This window comes from Atta colombica, unplaced genomic scaffold (assembly GCF_001594045.1).
Source record: "Atta colombica isolate Treedump-2 unplaced genomic scaffold, Acol1.0 scaffold252, whole genome shotgun sequence".
NCBI classification, from domain to species: domain Eukaryota; kingdom Metazoa; phylum Arthropoda; class Insecta; order Hymenoptera; family Formicidae; genus Atta; species Atta colombica.
This window is the reverse complement of record NW_017259351.1, coordinates 514,162-527,811: the sequence shown is the minus strand read 5'-3', so window position 1 is coordinate 527,811 and position 13,650 is coordinate 514,162. Positions and strand designations below refer to the sequence as shown.

General features: G+C 30.5%; 1 pseudogene; it reads left to right on the top strand.

The window, feature by feature from the left end:
• The first annotated feature begins 3,056 nt into the window (after window positions 1-3,056).
• LOC108688983 lies at window positions 3,057-5,530 on the top strand (annotated as a pseudogene).
• Window positions 5,531-13,650: the final 8,120 nt, after the last annotated feature.

Genomic DNA, 13,650 nt, shown 5'->3' with positions numbered 1-13,650 from the left:
TCAGTTTTTAATTAATAATAAATTAATATCAAAAATTGAATAAAATTAATATGTAATTAACATTAAAAATTAATTAATATTAGTATCTACATATTATTACATTAATTAAACGCACATTTATATTTTAATTAATTTACATTATATCAATAATATTTCAAAAATAAATTTCACTTCTCATTACTGCCTTTCAAAATTTATCCTTTGTCACGGATAATATTTCTCAAAGTGCGAAAGAGAAAATAATTAGCCATTTCAATCAAAAATTATCGACAAACTCCTGAATAATTATATCCGAAACCCATCGCCTTCATAAAAGATATTGTTGTTAATTATGACAGTAAAGGAAGTGTTTGACATATAATCTCATTGTTTACATTCCATCAATGTCATACATGTTAGACGGAATGTGAAGAAGAAAAAAGAAGAGAGAAGGAAACCAAACTCTCATTTAATGTTATAATACTGTTATCCAACTGTATTTAAAGAATTATTTAACAACTAAAGATTTTGTAATTGTAATTTTGTATTCAGTCATTTTAAATCACGATTTTTAAGAACGAATTGTCTTAAATGTATTTATTATTTTTTCATGTTTCATGAAAAATGAAAGATTTTAAAAAACATACTTATAAAAATTTATATCTAAATCTCCTATTTATCTTCAAGTGTTCATGGAAAGCTAATAGATCAAGTAGAAACAGAACGTAAAAATTAGTATCACATTATATATTTATTATTTTCGAACCATTGCTTTCCGGTCGTAAAATCGCGATGCTAATTTGTATCTGGCAATGACGAACATTGGGGTTGTATCATGGCGTTGTTTCAAAGAATTATTATCATTTCTATGACCCGACTGGTCACACCTCTTACTGTGCGGTATCGGGGACCAACCGCAGGGTACGACAAACGAATTAATGGTTAAAAGAGATCGTTTTTGCCTGTCCGGGGGGTAGCCGCCGCTATAAAACGATTCCGTTCCTTTCGGCCCGGAAGTAGTCCATTGGCGGTTTTCGTTAAAGAAGAAACAGGGCCTTTATAAAAGTAAACTAAAGTCGATAGCGCGGCATTCGATATTGTAAATTGATACGTCGCGGGACCGTAGGCAATGCAGTAGGGAATATTACTGGGGCGCTTTGCTAGAACGGAAATTCGTGTTGTAACAGGTCGGACGAAGGCATGCATACGTCGCTTATAATTACGTATTCTTGCGAACAAAATTGTGGAAGATGTTGCATCTTTTGTGAGCGCGTTACGCCACTGACGTCGGAATAATTGCGCATCCCGGAAAGTATTAGCGTGGAAAGCGTTACAATGCGAGCGAGTTGCGCCGGGCGAGGAGTAATTTTTAGTTCACACATAATGCGCGACTACTATATAACGATTATATAACGATTAAAACGAAAATACAATATTTTGCCGTTACGAATGTTGGAATGTATTAAAATCTCGATTGCATTATAAATTATTATATTTAAATGATAATTATATTAAAATTTTGCAAATAGTAAGATAAACGTCCCAGTGACATGTATCTATTCGGATATTTACACAAAATTTATTATTATTAATTTCAAATGCTTTTTTATTATAATATTTTTATTACAATATAATTTAGTTATATTTGAAGATTACAATTAAATTATGATATTATATTTGAAATTAATAGTATAAACAAATAAAGGTTTGCATAAATGTTCGGATGTAGGTAAATGTTCGATTACTAGAGATTTACTTACTTTTATAATGCTACATTATAATTAAAATTGTAAGAAGTATAAAACATTAATGTTAATTGAGCAATTATTAATTTTGAATAATGTAAGTAGATTTTAGAAAATTTTACGTCAACAACACTGTTGCATTGTTTTCAAATCAAGTCACAAAATACTTTACTATAATTAAGACAACAAGATATTGTTAATTAAAGTTATTAATGTCTTTGTTTTTGCACCGCAATAATTTCTTTTGAGATTGAAATATACCGTCCAATAGGAACTTAAGAAGGTATCGTTATACAATAGCCTTTTAAGTGAGAAAAGACTGCATACTATCCATCTTCATAAAACGTTATAATAAAGTTTTATAACGAAGACTTATCGATCTTTCGCCCCAGCTTACGCATAGCGTAGTATAATAGTATAATAGTTCTTTCTTTTTTATTTTACGGATTGAATATTGGAAAGAATATTAATCGTATTAAAGTAAAAGCAAGAGATCAATTGAAAATTAATATACTACAATTTAAAGCAATATTATATAAATGTAACAGAATATTGAAAAAGAAGATATTCCTACTACAAAAGATTTTAATAAAACTACTTATTTCAAGTGAAGCTAGGAATTTCCTGAGCGGTGCATTTATCGCGAAGAGATCCAAATCCCCCTCTCTCTCGTTTTCTCTGTCTTCTTTCTCTTTGATATCCAATTTGCGGGAAGTGGACGGATATTAACTTTTCATGATCCGCTCGAGCAAAGAACTACAACATATAACATGAAGAATAACATGAAAAGCTCAGCACTTTACCTGGCCGCAGGCAAAGACGCGATTTCGACTTCAAACTTCGGATGATCGATCCAATTTCAAATTTCGCCGATTTCATCGACCCGTAGGGCGCAATGCCGTAGCCTCCATAAAACAAATCGCCGGAGTCCAGGCCGCGCTGAACAAAGTATCACGCAGTCGTGATCGTAAACTAGCGAGCGCGGAGTGTTTCGGAGGTCTTTATGTGGGCGGTAAAAGCGTCTCAGTGAGTCCGTTCTGGCACACATATCGGAAACGAAAGAATAATGGCAGGTCTTTTTTTTCGGTAATTTTCTACTACACCACCATCACACATACCGCATCATCGGTGCAATGAAAATGAATTTTGCTTCCTGCGTTTCGATTTCCTTTCTTTCTCTTTCACCCTTTCGCTTTCCCTCTCTTTCCTCTTCTCTCTTTTTCGATTAAATTTAAGAGATTAACTTTTCCAATTATTCGCGGCCACCAATTTACCTTTAACACCGAACAGTACTTCACGGGCGGCGTTGTCGGCCGCTTACACGACGCTCGAATGTCCCTCCTCGCTTTGCAGGAATTGATTGTCTGCGTCGTCTTCGTCGCTGTCGTTGTTAAGAGCTTCCCCAGGATATACGAGGAAAATGCGGTGGGTGAGTGTCTCTCTCGCTTAATTCATGGAATCGGTCACTCGAGAAGGTAATTACGCGTATTGATGAAAGGTTTATCGGTCCGCACATGTTCATCTCGATACTCTCACATGTTAATAAATTACGGTTTGAATTAGGCTTAATTTTGTTAAAATTACAACGATTCCATTGATTATTCAAAAAGATCTGTGAATATAATAATTTTCTAAAATCAATCAATAGAGAAAGACAATGGCGGGGGACAGACCGCGGATATAGATCGCAATGGACGCGGTATCATGATCACGCGTATTCGTATCATGATTTTGTCGAGTTAGTGGCGGGCCGTCACGAGGAGATAACCTGGGAAGATAAACACGGACCTATCAGCCTACAAGGCTCATCCAAAGTATAAATATTCCTATGGCGTAGACGATCATCACACTAAAGATCATTACGGACAGAAGGAACATTGTGATGGTGAGTGTATATATAGGAGTATTCTCGATATTCTCTAAGGTTTTAGCGCTTAACAACTTTTATATTATATTAATATCGTTATCACGCGTAATCTCGGTACGCTAAACGAGAATAACAGCTTCTTCTTCAGAATGTTACATGTATTTTTTAACAAAATGAAAAAATTATGAAAAATTATAAATTTTTTTGTATTGTACTTGTAAGTAATATACAAAAAATACAAATACAAAAAATTTGGCAGTTTACCTAAATCTAAATCATATTTTTAAAAAATGATTAAGATATGTGAGAAAATTTGTATTTAAATTAAAAATTGTTAAATATGAATATATTGATCTTATTGAATTTTTTATACGTAATATATAACATCATCTTTATTAAGTATAAATCTAATTTGAATCACTTTTTGCAGAGCCTGATACATTAAATAAAAATCTCTGTATCTATTATTTGATCATCAAAGATTGCTATTGAGATATCAATTTGAAAATTCATTTTTAATTAAAAATTAACTTTTTTTTTCTAATTCGTTTATAGCATACCTGTCTCTTATATTGACAAAGTATCCATATAGTAACCCTAGATGTATCACAATACTAATCCAGAGTCAGCGAGGTAGTGAAATGTAATTCGATCTTGCGCCCTTAATTAGAATCTCGAAGTAATTGGATATCTGCTCTTAATTAGAAGCTTGGAAGGACCAGGTTTATTTCTTACTCCAGTGCGTTACGATCCATTGTGGGTACATCCGTCACTTTTCTGGTGCTTCCCGTAAAAACGTGAGAGTCCCGTCAAGCTCGTTGGTATTCGGTGTGCACCTGTTAAATTTAATTGTGACTGATACGAGAGAGAGCATAGAAGTTTATTATGCATTCGTTGGGAAGCTCTCTGGCAAAGCTGGCGAATGAAATGCACGGAGCTTACAGGAAAGCTATTCCGATACGGTGTACCTGGAAAACGTGTAACTGCCTGCGTAAACGCAAATTTAATTGGAACATATGGAGAGATACACGAGTTTCTATTATATCTTCATTCAGTCCAAATACCATTCTTATCTCAGCTCCGCATGTACGCGAGTAGCACTTCTTAATTACTTCAATAAATATCACAAATATAAAACCATTATTTCCTTCTAAGCAAGTCTTCACTTTCTTATTGTCATGGAAAAACTATTTAAACATTTTAAATTAATTAAAAAAAATTTTTTAATGTTTCTTCCTCTCTTTGCAATTTTATATATTTTAAAACATTTTACAATACCATTTTCTTATTTCAAAAATTCAGTATCAACAAATTAAATTTTCTAGAAAAGAAGAAAAATTATTTTTTAACTTAATAGAAAATGATTGACTAATCAAATAATATCGACAAAAATATATTCTTAACATGACCAAACGTCATTTTTGTCATTTTCATTTCATAATTTTTAAAAATTACCCTTTTTAAATTGCGATGATATTTTTAGTTAGTTACTCTTATTAAGTAATGATAACTTTGAGACTTTTTTAAATAAAATTAAGTCAATTCACTTTTGATGAATTATGATTGATAGATTTATTTAATTCCTTAATAATAATAATTCATTAATAATAATCGAAAGTCACATTTTTTAGTTGTCATTTTCAAAGTAATGGAGATATTATATTTTTATAAAATAAATAGTCATAAATGGATAATAAAAGCTAGTTTTACTAGATATTATTGATTTCAATATATATATATATATATATAATTATCTTGCTTATCATGTGAATCATAGGCAAACATATTCAAGGCGAATATCACATCCATGAGCCTGGTGACAATATCAGGAGTATAAAATATCATGCTGATCCTTGGCGGGTTTTATGCCGAAGTTCATAACTACGGCGGAAATGATCATTTGGGTGGCACATATGGTAGTCATAAACATCGAAGTTGAAAAAAATATCATAATGAACAACTATCGATAAAATGATTAATGAACAAATTAAAGGTGACTAACGAGAATAATGTATAAACGCGCCTTCTAAACTCGATCGTAACCAATGTGTTGTTACTTAAATACTTATTTTTATATTCTGTGAATACTTATTTTTTATATGTTGTTGAAATATTATTCTTATAAATTGTTAATATTTTATCTCTTTACAGTAGATAAAAACATATTGTGTATTAAAAAATGTTACTAATAATTTGTACATTAATTATTGCGCATCTATAAATATCTTCTTTTAATTTCAATTCGCGTCTTTCTAATTTTTAATAACAAGCGTTGTGAATTATGAGAATTAAACATTTTTTATAGGAGACACACTTTAAATTCATTAAAAAAAAATATGAACAGTTATAAGTAAAATTTAGACTGACAAGGATAAATTAAAGAAGAAAAAGAAACTTCTTTTTTAACAAAGCGAATCTTGATGCTAATATTCATATGCAAATAAAATATAAAACTAATAATAATTTCTATAGATTCTTTCTTAAGATCAGATGTAGAAATATCAATTACTCGTTTCTTTATAATTTTCGAAACGAATTCTCCTTTGGAATTCATTCCTAATTTTACCGCAATCGCATGATCTCGTTTCATCAAAACGAGTGGGAGCTACTTGCTCAGTTTCTGCTGACCGAATGCAGCGAAGTTGGCCAATCTCTCTCATCAGCACGCCGCAACATGTTTTTATCCAATCACATTCTCGCGCACACTCGACCTCTCGAGTCAGCAACGGGACGAACCGACTGTGATGGCACCGCAGAAAGATGAAGAAAGTGCAAAGCAGGGTAAACGATGTGGCGTGGCAAGGGTGAAAGGAACAAGACCGAAATTTTATGCCCTCTCATTGAACAATAGTGACGAATGGATTGCTCGTTTTACAAAAAGATCGATCAGTCATTGTGTTATTGACCCTGTCAATTTCATCGCCAATTCCAATGTCAATCTTGGTTTCTAACGCGGATAATCGCATTGCCTAACGCTTCGACAATTTCTATTAAGTTCTCTTAGTGGAGACTATACAGTATACAGGGATGGTCTGGCGCTGAGATAGAAACGTTGAATTTCCTGGAGCGAGTAATCAAGGTTTCACGTTTTGCAACATTTCCGACCTTATAATCCTTACCCTCGGTTTCAACAACCGGTTGAATTATTACGCTATTATAAACAAATAATAGTTATTAACGAGCTAAGTAATCATGGACTGAATGTTAGAAAATTTTTGTAAACGTAACACGTTTCATCATTTATAGAAATAATGACCTTATTCTCACTTCTACCAGTTACATAAACGCTATTACATATTGCATGCAAAAACAGTTCGTTCTAAAAGAGAAATGGAAATTTTATACATAATTTTACATATCTAACCCAATTGTGCACGCTGAATCACTATTCGTCGTTTAATTTTACATGTCGTGGTATCTTTCCAGCTAGACTCATTCGAAATTGTATCGAAGATTGCGACAATCAGATGAGGACTTATTAGCATAATTGATATTCCTCTAGTGCCCGCTGTCCAAGGTATATGATTTTAACTTAGATATTACGATTGTTCATCAAGCGCAGTAGTTTGAGTAAGAACCACGAGAACCAGTGCCAAGTCTTTGCGTGTATTGTCTCTTTACGTGTATTCTCTTTGAACCTTCGCTGACGTAGAATAAAGTATGTTAATGAACGATTCACGCTCTTGCCACATATATTCTTATCTATATATGTTACCCTTTCGGATGGTTACTATATTATGTTTATAAATTATCAACCCTATCAAAATGATAAAGAAATAAGAAAAGATTTCTAGATATATTAAAGTTATAGAAAATAATCTATCCATATAAAGCTATCAAATCTTTTAAAAACGCCTGATTCTATGGAGATAATAATTATTATTTCTTCAAGATAAAAAGGTATATTAAGAATAAATTTTAGGATGTTAGACATGTCCTTTCATTTACTATTAAATCCCAAGGAACGAAAATGGAACGAAACTAACATAAAGAGAACGTGCAAATAAGGGGAAATAACAGTACATTTCAGCAGATTGATAAGATCACGTATAGGCAAGATCAGACATAATCGGTCTTGGAGATGCTAATCTGCGTATCAGACTGATAGCTTAGATAATGCTGCGCACCCACATGTCGATTACGCTGGTTGTGCGAGGCGACACGTCAACGGAAGATGCTATTTGTAATTGTCAAGATTGTCACGCATTTATAAGCATGATGTCAAGTTCACGTGACTACATCATGAGAAAAATATATACAAAGACTCTATTATATCTATTTAATTTAGAACCATTCGAGTCATTTCCGTGCCTTGATAGCAAATGGATATCTCCAATAATTTATTGTCCATATAATAAGTCGTGAATGCCAAACATATTGCTTATGGCCTCTTACTGTGCGATTGCCAATCCGTGTTGTAAGATCCTTGTTGCTGCTAATTGGAACAGCGTTAATAAGTTAAGGCGTAAATACCTATAATTGAGTTGTAAATACCTATAATTTAGAAAAAAGTTAGAAGCGCAAGATTAATTTTCGTTTTTGCCATTATAATTTAATATGTTAACGATGAGTGATTCTTTGAAGCTCTAAAGTATCTTGAAATCGAGCACTAGAGTGTACTTAACGTTAAGTAAATCTGCTATTTCATAATCTCCCTTTATTAAATATAATATAAAATATAAATATAATTATTGTTAATCGTCACCTTCTCTTAGGTACCCAATTCATCAAAATTAGCATGAACATCAATGGGATCATGATATAAAGCAATAAATTAGATTAAGTTATATATGAAGGAAACACAAACCGGATATTATTATAATGCGTTGTGCTCCCGTATAATATGAGTGCGCATAACGACGTTCAGCACAGATCGATACAGTTGTTACTAAAGCAAATGGACAGATTACTACATGAGACTGCTCTTTTTTATATACGAGATGATTCCAGGGATCCTAAATCTACTCGATACGCAAAGTTTTATCAGGACATCTTCCACGAGAAATATTGCACTTTTGCCTGCAATTCTTTTTGCAATTAGCAAATCGCAGATCACTTTGCAGATATATACGAAATAATCGAAGCTCAATTTTTTTGAAAAACGGTGATTGAAACGGTCTCTCTTTACCTCACACAATCCGAACCGCTGATATCGGAGAGCTCGACTTTATTTGGCGTATCGGATACGCTCGTAACGTGTGTTCACTTTGCTTTTCCGTCGGCAGGGAAGCAACGGAGTTACGGATGAGAAGGTTAAATCTCTGATATCAAGCGTATCACATGCTTGAATTTCATCATGATGCGCGTTATACGTGTAACGTATTTGTAATGTAAATAGGTTATTGTTACGCGCTGCGCGAATGAAATTTTCCGATAATGAAACTAGGCGTTGCGATTTGGAAGACGACGATAGTTGTTAAACTAATGTTAATAGCTCGTGATCATTTAATAATCGACTGTCATTTTTATCGTAGAAAAGTAATTGCTGTACGTTATTCAATCTTTTCTAAATCATTGATTTATAATTTATATCCAAAAATTGTAACTGATGTTACTCTGTGTGCGTGTGCGTGCGTGCGTGCGTGCGTGTGTGTGTGTGTGTGTGTGTGTGTGTGTGTGTGTGTGTGTGTGTGTTTTGTGACACAAAGATTATTACTAAAACAAATCTGCACAACAAACCGTTAATATAACTCGTATTTCCTATGAATAAAATTTGCTTTACAAAGGATCAATATATTTATTAAAATTACAGAGAAAGGTCATTTTGTATTTGAACAATAGTTCTTAAACAAAAGCTAAAAATAAAACTTTAGAAACATAGAAATTAGGAAATCTTTTATCAGATAATAAGCAGTAGCAGTTTTTATAATATTTTCCTCAATTTTTAAATAATTAAAACAGATCATATTTTTATAAAGTTTTAATAATAAAATAATCAATACAAGTTTTAATAAAGTGTAATTAGTTTCCAAGAAATAAGAGAAATGTCTTTTTAGAAAACCTGTGTCAGTATCGACGACTCTCTATTAATCATTTAAAAATTAAAAATATTATTAAGATAATAATATTTCGACGACCTTTATTAATTAATCATTTATAAAAATATTATTAAGATAATAAATCAATTTGTTATATAAATTTCTGTCCCTGTTTAATCTATCCGCTTACAATATCGTTAATTGTAAACATTTATATTAAAAACTTTAAATCCTCTCCCGCCTATTGTATAGAGACAAACAAAAAATTCAGATTTCTCGATAAAAAATAAAAAGATATGTATTGAAAAAATTAATTTTTTATAGTTTCAAATAGTCCATTATTGTATTCAAATATTGCCGATCATGTGCTTCGATACTCCGTTACGATCGTCAATGAAAGCTAACGTTTTGAGACTTTTGGGAAAAAACTTCTGTAGCACAATCGATACAGCAAAATCGATTGTTTCAACGAGACAGATATCCACATGCGTGACGTTCGCTATAGCAGCGTTTCATCGTAGGAGTACCCAATCTTATGCATAGAAAAACGATTGGTTCATTCGTCGTGTTTTTGTCATTCGCAAGGACCGTTCTGTACGTCCTAAATAGTGGTGGCGAAATTCTTCTGGCAAAGAGAAACACGCTATATAAATTTCTATCGGTATCGACAAAAGCATCATTCGTATTTTAGGAGTCAAGTGCAAGCATCAGAAGAATGATCACGAAGATATCTATTAAAATTTGATATCTTTTTAATTAGTAAATTATAATAATTATAGTCCAATTTATACACATATATATATAAAACTCTATTTTTTAAATATATAGATTTTAATTCTATTTAATTTTTAATGCTACATAATATTTTTTAAATGGTATAATTCTTTTACATAAATTCCTATCAATAACGTTAATCATAAAGAGTTAATTTCTTGTTAACTCTTGTAATTTTAAATAAAGAAGCCTCGATTTTTTTTGCATTCTTTGTGCTTTTAATATATAAAAATTAATGTTTTATACATTTCATCTTGCAACTTTTTTTATTAGATATTAAACTAAACTTTTTTATTAAATCATAATAACTCGTTTATCACAACTATCTCCGTAATCCACGAAGTAGAAAGCTCCCATTTACAATCGAAGAGAAGAAAATGCTTTTGAATGCAGAATCCTAAACTTCGTTCTTGTTTTGTGCAAGAGCACATGTAAATGACAACAATTTGTCGGCAGCTTGCCATGTTATTGGCTGTATTGGCCCTTGCAGCGATTCAAAGGGGATTGGCAGGACATACTCAGTTTCGCACACTTTCATGGATCAGTTGTAGGACCTAGACACGAACTGGTTGTCCACGATATGCACGATCATCATCATGTAGACTACATTGCACATCCTAAGTACGAAGTCGAGGATCATCACACTGGCGATTATCATGAACAAAAAGAGCACTGAGATAAGACATGTCCCTAATTTATATAACATTATAAATGTTATAAAATCGAAAATTGGCTCCAAAATTGGATCGCCTCCAAAAGACGAGTCATTTTCTCGAGATGGAATTCGAAAATTGCCTGAGAGATGGAAAAAAGTAGTAGGCAGCGATGGACAATACTTTAATTGATCTGTTCATTTATTTTGTTTTGAAATAAGTGCACAAAAAACGGACCGAACTAATTTGTACTCTCAATAATATGTCTATATACTTGAAATTTATACTTAAAATGTACAAAACATTAAATTAATTAAAAATTTATTTTAATAAGTTCAAATAAATTTTTTATTTATATATATTTATATATATTTATTTAGTAACTATTCATGTGTAATGAATTATCATAAAGCTTTAAAGAAATCTATTTATTTATTTCTTCAATAGACTTATGATAATTTATTAGACAAAACAAAATATTTACCTCTATTTTATTATTAGAAACAAAATATTTGCAAAATTATATCAAGAGAAGCAAATAATTCTTGTGTAAATTACACGAGTCTACAGAAGAATCAGTGCAACAGTTAATATATTAAATATGAGAATAATTTATTAAATACAAGAATAATTTATATACCATAATAATTAATTTTGTGGAAGGAAGTCAAAGTTTATTTCATTACAAAATTCACAAGAGATCACCTTATTAATGCATTCAGCCAGATCTTTATGGTGAGAGCATTCCATATAGCAGTCCGTTGGCTTGGAATGTACGATTCGGATTAATGAACTTAATTAATAAATGTTTCACATAACATGATGGAGTGTTTGTATAGAAAAGATTATGTTTAATTAATGAAATTTATTTATATGTATCGTGTGTATATCAAACATATAAAGCGAATACTTGTTAAGAACATATGTTTCTTTTGTGTTTTCTACAAATTATTACATAAAGTTACTGAGTCTTTTTGGTTATTTCGCTTTCTCTCTCTTTATATCTTGTTTCATTGCTCGCGTTATTCATGTCACTTTCTGAACTGATGCTACTTTTCCTACATTTTTATATATATAGAATGATTAAAGAAGTTAGAAATAAGATGGAGAAAATAGCTTTAATTTGCACCCTATTTTGTTATGAGGTCAAAATATGATTTTAAAGAGAGTTTTTAGCTTAGTCTGACACTATAAAATTATTTTTAAGAATTTTTTTCTGGAAAATAAAAACACTTTTTAAAGGCCGAAGCATAGACCTTTGCATAACGCATAAAGTGTAAGAGAACTAATCAGACTCTTTTATTTTCATGAAAGATTTTGACTGATTGATTCTCTTATGCTTTATGCATTATGCGTTATGCAAAAGCCTATGGTCTCGCTCTCAGAATAGGTTTTATGTAAACATTTATGTATCTTTTAGCTTAAAAAAATTAACTTTAGTACGTTTTATGCGTATAAAAAAATATTATTTATTGAATACAAAATTATATAAATTTTTGTTTTAATTTTTGTTTTAAGAGAAATGAAACGATAAAATTTATTCTAGTTTTTTAGTTTTAATTTTTTTTAATTTTCGTACGTCGATTGGGCAATCTATTATAAATTTTTTGGAAAACATTTTTGAAATGATATCGCGTTTCATGAGTTGTTCTATTATAAATACTTTATAATTGTATCTAAAATGTTCTAATTTTTATAGAAATTCAAAAACAAAAAAAAGTTAATTACGAACAAAACATTCAAAACATGTGTCGTATTATTTAAAGAATCTAAAATTATTACATTAATAAGTTAAAATTTAGTTTAATGTTTATATTTTAATCGAAGTACAAATTAAAATTAAATTTTGTAATTTTATTCAATAATGCTTTTGAGTAACAGTATGCATTTAATAACATAATAAATTAAACTTCGTTTTACATTGATGTTTTTTGTTCTTTATAAAATTTAAATTACATCAATTAATATAGTCATCAGTAAATATCAAGTATTTTTTATGCTATATAGGTATATGTATATATGTGTGTCTTTGTATATAAGTATAAACTTGTATATAAATATTTTTATATATATATTTACACATAATACATAAACACATACATATAAATATATACATATAATAGTATAATTAAAATCTTATTAAATATATATGTATAATACAAATATTTATGCAAACGTTTATATTATATTTATTTAAATAAGTGGAAAAGTTGTTAATATTTGCATCCGTTACATTTTAAGTTATTAGTATTATTAAGTTATTGATTATGTTATCATTATCAATTTTATGTTGTTTAATATTTTAACCAATTTTTTAATACACATTAAGTACACTTATCCATTATAGATTAATTTTTAAATGTGTTTTGAAATTTGTCTCGAATATTTCTATATTATACATTATACAGATTGCTGCCTCTATATCTGTTTTTGATGTGAAGTAATCCTACACCCAATTGAATTTCTATCTCCTTTTTTTCTGTTAATTTGTCTGAATGTTTTATTTTCAAGTGGTGATGTAAACCAGATATATTTGCATAATTTACTATTACAAAACAATGAGTGCATGTTGCTAGATTTTCTGTTAAATTTTACAAAATGTCTACGTATCCAGTGACGAACTAGGATCTGTTTGTCATCTTCTGCTTGTATTT